The following is a 7,599-nucleotide window of genomic DNA, read 5'->3' on the forward strand; positions in this document are numbered from 1 at the left end:
AAACATGTTAAAAAAGGGTAAAAATGGGAAGCTTGTCATGATGTATATGGATTATACAAATGAAATCCTGTTACCAGACCAAAACCTTGGTCTATATGCGGTGTAGTCTTTTGTCTTTGATTTGTAGAAAAAGGAAGCAATGCCTCACCGAAGCGCTTCTGCGAGACTCACACACAACCCGTAGCCCCAGTACCATGGTGATGATCCCATTCCCGAAGGACCTGCCTTCACTAGCTATGTGAGCTAGGACCAGCCGGGTTCTTCCCGTATGCACTAGCCCGAGCATGCTGGGTGGGAATGTTTCCGCATGCACCAGCCCAAGCATGCTAGTTGGGAGCAACCCACTCCTTAGCACACTAAGGGCTCTTGGCATTAGGGCTCAAGTGCACATTGGTAGGATGGCAACTTTGACTACTACCAGTAGCAGCCATATGAAGAATTCTTGAGTGACCATCAGGGAAGACATATGTCCTTCTCTGCCTAAGGCTACCATGATTAGCCCATGGGCTATCATGAGCAGCAAATGGAGCGCCCTCGTGATGAGGACATGACACCCATGCATATGACCATGTTTGGCACATAGTATGGAGGGGTAGGAGGCCAGCAAGGGTGTTCAAGTCAAGAAGGAGGCCCGAGGCTAATTCGGTTCGAGTCCCCGAGGTGGAGGCCCAAAGCAACTCAAGTTTGAGTCTGCCTCGGCCTCCAGGACTAGTCTGCCTTAAACTGGTCACCCAAGACGCATCTAGACTCCATTTTTGACAATCCACATATGGTTGGAAAGCTAATTTGATAAGGAAGCCAGTCCAAGTGATCTCACATCAAAAGACATTCAGAATCAATAGGAATCGTCGAAACAAGTCAGCGTCCAGAATCTATCAGGGTGCTGCGACACCGCCTTTTGGTCCGTTGGACCATGTATCATGTTTGGGCCCATTAGGGGGTGCATCTAGGGTAGGCGATGACCCTAAGACTTTTATGATCATACACCGCTGCCATCATTAGGTTTTGGGTTTTGCTTAGGTTAATCTATCAAGAACAATTTTGCCGTTCATCGGCTTGTGAGACCCCAACTTCGTGAGATTAATCATTCATCTGTAATTTGGTTGCTTTCTTTCTTGTTCTTGCTTGTGTTCTTCGTTGAGCAGGCAGGGATTAGCCTTCTTGGCATGGTCAACTGGATCCATGCCTTAGTTGGTAACCAAAGGAGTTATGGTGCTAAGATTGCAGGATTCGATCTTTCGATCTGAAGCCAGATCGGTGTGTCATTCTCCGCCACAACGATAGTTATCACTACTTGACAGAAGATCAGGATCCCCGTTCCTATTAAGTGGTAATCAAAGCTAAGGTATACCGTTAGGTTCATATTTATCCCCTAGTTTTGAGTGTTTCGCATTCGTCCTATAGTCCAGTGCCATGTTTTTTTCCTGTCCTAGAACCTTTTGCGCCATAGCCTTTGCATATTTCAGTTTCAGAGTCCATCGTGTTGAGTTTGTGTCCTGGTCGAGGTCTTTGTTGCTGGTTAGGTCATGTTAGAGTCTAGTTCGTGTGTTTCCCCCATCGTTTCCATCAAATCCTTGCTGCCGTGATCAATTTTGCGCACATTGTTCCCGTTTTGTCCTCTAATTCGGAGCCAATTCTTAAAACTGGTCTAGTTTTCGCATACGAACTCAGATTTCAATGTTCCATATATCAAAATCAATTAGAATTTTTTTTTGGATCCATCCATCCCTGTCTTGTCGAGGTTGGAAAATCTTAATTTGATCAAAAACTAGTCACAAGATCCTCTTTTCGTGGTCACAAGCTTTTTGACGATTTTGAGCACGTCTTCTGAAATTTCCACAGGCCACGCCTTTCACTTGTTTAAGCTCATATATTTTGGTGGTTACTTCTTTTGTGCTCCTAAGTGAAGGAAAAATATAAGAAAAGAAAAAGAAAAAGTCAAAATTTCCCAAAAAAACAACGACAACCCAAAAAATAGAAAAAAGAGAGGGCAAAAGAGGAACAATATCTAGAGGAGCACATAGAGAAGGCCAAAGTGAGCTGTGTTAGCATGTGCTATCTGGTTTCTTGTTTGTGTTGCTGTTGCCATCCATTATAATTGTTTTCACACCCCTGTCACCTTGCTATCCACCATACTTGTTTGTTACACACCTAGTACTTGGAACATTTTAGACCAGCAACGAGAACAAGTACTTTGGACTATAATTCAGCATTACTTTCTGTTACTGACTTGTGTGCCAGATATACATATTATTCTTTGTGTGCCTTCCAAGCTCCACAAACTCTTCAGATCAGTACAGAAAAAGGGTCTTGCAATCTCGGTACCACTGCCTCACGGGTATCACAAACTAGCCACCAGTTGTACCGCCCACTGCTTGCGTTGGTAAGAACTTTGTAAGAGCTTGGTAAGACGCTTCCACTTGCTGTGAAAAGTGACACCACGGCAACCACATAGTCATTTGATAGGGATAATACTTTGGTGTTGTCTTTTGTTGTCTTCTAACAATGACAGGTTGTTCGTATCCACCGACTTATGATGGTATAGGTGCTGATGAGTACATAGAGTGGGAAATTGCCATAGATAATATATTTGCTACTTGCTTTATGTGTCCAAGGAGGAAGGTAAAAAATGCAGCTAGTGTTTTGTGACATTCTGCTTTATCTTGGTGGGAGTCATTAGATCCTTTTGATAAACCTCAAACTTGGAATGATATGAAACTCCTTATGTGAGAAACCTTTGTTAATCCACTTCCTGTTTTGACTTCATATGCTGAGGTGCACCATTTAGAGGAAGAGTCTGTTGTTATTCCTCTTGCTATGACTAACCTTCTATAGGATAATGTCCATAAGCGAGAGCATGACATGGAAGAAAATGAGGAGCTCACAACCTCATATGCAAATTCAGAACCATCACTTCACAATGCACCTATTACTCCTACTAAGAACACAGGTAATGCTCATGGTGCTACACTCACGGAAGGTGAGAAATGTTTTAATGTACTAAATTTTTCCACAAACCATGCTATCATAGAGCAATTATTAGTGGAACCCTCTCTTGATTTATCTCTATCCCATGATAATCTGCTTGAAGTTCCTTATGATAAAGATGAATTGGTTGATGATGCTTTAGTTTTACGTGTTTTGGAACCAGTCACTTGTGCTGAAAATAAACATGTTATTCATATTGCTAATAAAACTGATGAGTTCAAACTGTTGTCTTCTTTACATACTTTGGGTTACATTGAATTTGATGTTTTGTGTAACCTAGATTGTTTGGAGGAGAGCCTTTTTAAATATGTTGATTTGCCTTGGTTTTCTAAACACACATATCATGTTATTGGCAAATATAACAACAAGGGACAATATATGATACATTGAGTATATATTCGTAGTAATATGAATTTTCCTTTTGTTGTACAAGGTTATGATCGTTTAGGGGGCAGTCATAATAATACAAACATTTTCTCATGTTCCTCAAAGAAACAAGTTCACTTCCAAGAAGAGGAGCATTGTTGGTGGCTACCTATGTCTGCTAGACCATCTATTCTTGCATTATCTTTGGTTAGTTCTAATCTTTTGCAGGATAGTGTTGACATACATCGTGTGCATTTGAATCATGGAGTTTACATGCTTGCTGAAATTTCTTGGAAACATGGTCATGTTCCTTCTCACACTTATTTCAGTTCCCTTTGTCTTCGCAACCCCGTTCTCCTTTATGTTGTGTAGGATCAGTTTCAAGCACAATCAACGCCGAGGACGACTTTTCGTCAAGAAGGGGAGGATGATGAGGACATGACACCCATGCATATGACCATATTTGGCACATGGTATGGAGGGGTAGGAGGCCAGAAAGGGTGTCCAAGTCAAGAAGGAGGCCCGAGGCTAATTCGGTTCGAGTCCCCGAGGTGGAGACCCAAAGCAACTCAAGTTCGAGTCTGCCTCGGCCTCCAAGACTAGTCTGCCTTAAACTGGTCACCCAGGATGCATCCGGACTCTATTTTTGACGATCCACATATGGTTGGAAAGCTAATTTGATAAGGAAGCCAATCCAAGTGGTATCACATCAAAAGACCCTAGAATCAACAGGAATCATCGAAACAAGTCAGCGTCCAGAATCTACCAGGGTGTTGCGACACTGTCTTTTGGTCTGTTGGACTGTGTATCGTGTTTGGGCCCATTAGGGGGCACATCTAGGGTAGGCGACGACCCTAAGACTTTTATAATCATATGCCGCCGCCATCATTAGGTTTTGGGTTTTGCTTAGATTAATCTGTCAAGAATAGTTTCGCCGTTCATCGGTTTATGAGACCCCAACTTCGTGAGATTAATCATTCATTTGCAATTTGGTTGCTTTCTTTCTTGTTCTTACTTGTGTTCTTCATTGCGCAAACAAGGATTAGCCTTCTTGGCGAGGTCAACCGGATCCGTGTCTCGGTTGATAACCAAAAGAGTTGTGGTGCTAAGATTGCAGGGTTCGATCTTTTGATCTAAAGCCGGATCGGTGTGTCATTATTCACCACAACGATAGTTATCACTACCTGACGAAAGATCGGGATCCCCGTTTCCATTACCTCGCCTCAACAACAAGCTAACAACTATCAAGGAGACAACATAACATCTAGAACCAACTTCACCAACACACTCATTGGCAAGCGAAGGTAGGAGAACGTCTCGCTGTCATCCATCAACACTAGGAGCAGGAAAACGAGAGTTGGCGATACTTGATTTAGGGTCTCCACATCGACCTACCTTTCTGAGAGACCATAGCAACACCCAGCTTGGGGGAGAAGCGCCATTTACCAAAGGTAAGTTTTTTCTTCCTAGCATTTTATTATTTTCTTTAGTTTATTTTTCAAGTTTGCTATTTATTAAAAAATGCAAAACCAAAAATAAAATAAAATTTTAGTTTATATATATATATATATTATAGTGTGATCTAAAAAATGAAAATGAAAACCAAATAAAAAGAGTGTGTGTATATAGTTTAAGTTTAATTAAGTTTGCTTAAGATGTGTTTTAGTTTCCTTTATTGTTTTTAAGAGCTAAAAAATAAGAGAGAAAACTTGAAGATGATCTCACATGATGGAAATGATGAATAGTTGCTCTATTATAATTCGTTTCAAGTACCTAGTTTTTCAGGCTTGAATTCTCCCGAGTTTTAGTTGAAATTGATTTGACATGAGAATTTGCTCTGAACTTGAAACCCGTGGGTAGCATATGCTTGATCTAAGTCTAGGTAATTGACAGATATGATATGAGAAGGTCTAAGCTACTATTTATCTTGTTCCAAGTGACACTTGAATTCCAGAGATTTGTCTTTTGAAAATATAAAAAATGCAACATGATGAGATCCTATATGACAAAGCTAGAATTCCTACCAGAGCCAAATATGATATTTAGACTAGGAAAACTTCCACTCATATATGCTGCTTGCATTACATTGAGTTTGGTCATGCTTTGTTGATGCCTTATGAGAATTTTGTCATGCTCTTAAAATCAGGATCACGTACACACCACCCAAAAATATTTTACTCCTACACAGGAGAAAACATCAAAAACATGCTTGATAGGTTTTCCACCAAACAAATGCTCCAAGTTCTTGTTGCTATCGCTAAGTTTTATTGTAGAAAAGAGACATGGGGCTATGCAAAAGTTATTCATAAAAGGAAAAAAAGAGTTGAGAAAAAATGGACACAAAAGTGTTTGAGATATTTAAACAATAGATACTCAGATGCCCGCCTGAAGAAAAAAAAGAAAGAAATGAATAAGATAGCCACCGCTCTCTAGCAAATGTTTCCAAGTTCCAAATGAGAGATATGTTTTTAAGGAGCATAGAAGAATTAGGCTAGCCACCATATTAATATCCACCATATTCTACACACATGCACATCTTGATTTGATTGTATGACTCAACTCTCTTTGGATCCATTGTTTGGCTTTACAATATATGTATCACAAGTATGCTCTCTCATACATTTACCACTCCTATGAGCTCCATATAAGCCTTAGTTGTAGGAGAAGAAAAGGCATAACATCTATCACACCCCAAAATTTCTAATTTTGGGTTGTGCATAGAAAACACTAAATAAAATGAATTATTTTAATATTTGGATAAAATTTACCAAGTTTAGTTTGAGCTAGCGCAAATTTAGTTATAGGAAAAATGTGAATTTTCAAAGTTTTCTAATTTTGATGGGCGTTGGATGATATGATGTTTTGCTTGTTGCTTCTTTGTGTGTTGAGAGTGAGCAAAGTCTTTAAAATGCGTTAGTAGGTCGATTTTCCTTCTCCGGCACGCCTTTATCTTTTTCTACAATCAAATTCTTGGTTTCTCGGCTCAAGTTTTCGTTGGGAGATTCCTAAAATTTTTTCTTTGTAACGTAAATCACTCCTTTTAGTTCCCCATCCGTCAATCAATCTCTACAAACTTCTTAGAAAATTTTCCAGCTTTTGCCTGGAACTTGTTCCTACTTGTCTGTGAGCCTGATTTAATTTTTAGATGCTCCAAATTACCTTATCATGGGTTCCAAATACTTTATTTGGGTTTCTCATGTTCCATGCTGTCTCTAGGAATTTTTCCCAAATTTTCAGAGCTTTTGGAGTATTTTTCGCGGCTTAAATAATAATTCTAGACTTTTCTAAAATTATTTTATCCACAAAATTAATTAATTCCAAAAATAATAAATCTCTCATTTTTTTCCAATGGTCAAAGCCCATGTGCAATAATCCTAATAAATCCTAAAGGCCCATGCATTTATTTAGTAATGGGCTTTTATAATTATTTAGGCCCATTAGTAAATGTGGAGGGTGCAACATCAATTAGTACCATATTGCTAGTTGATGTAGATGTGGAGAGTTTTTCTTCCTATAAATTTATACCAACCCCTTGAGTAAAGCACACCAAAACTACCATAATGGGAGCCCCTAGTTTGGGAAATCCCTCATGTAGTAAATTAGAATTCTCTAATCCTCTCGCCGTCGCCATCGCCAGCGCGCTGCCCAGCCTGGCCATCCTCTCCTTCGTGCAATAAGTCAAGCCCACCCCTGCGTAGCTGCTGTTGCCATGGCCGTGTGGTGGCGGTACAGGAGGCCAAAGGATGAAGACGAGGTAATTACGAAATTACCACCACTTCGTAATATCGTCGTCATATATTCGTTTTAAGTCTGTTTCGAGTCGTTCCAATTGCGTTAGATTCGTATCGATGTGATCTACATGCTAGTGTCGATGTTTTTTTATGTCAAGTGACTTTTATACATTGCTTAAACATTAATTTGATTAATATGCATGTAACTAGTTTTTATAAATAAAAGCAACATAATTATATACAGTGCTCTTTTGCAAATAAGTTTTAACATTACTAGTTGCTAACATAAATATGTTTCTAAATTATAATATGTTTAGTCTAAACACACATCAAATTTGATTAGATGTTCTCACATGTCAGTTTGTATTTGCAAGTTAAAGTTGAGTTGGCATAAATGATATCAAAATATTTATAAATAAAATATGATTAACTTCAACTCAATTTTAAGTATAAATATGATTTGTCCAATCTGAACTAATGACTATTCCATGTTTATGTTTAACTAAAATAAATC

Source organism: Miscanthus floridulus, chromosome 14 (genome assembly GCF_019320115.1).
Source record: "Miscanthus floridulus cultivar M001 chromosome 14, ASM1932011v1, whole genome shotgun sequence".
NCBI lineage: Eukaryota > Viridiplantae > Streptophyta > Magnoliopsida > Poales > Poaceae > Miscanthus > Miscanthus floridulus.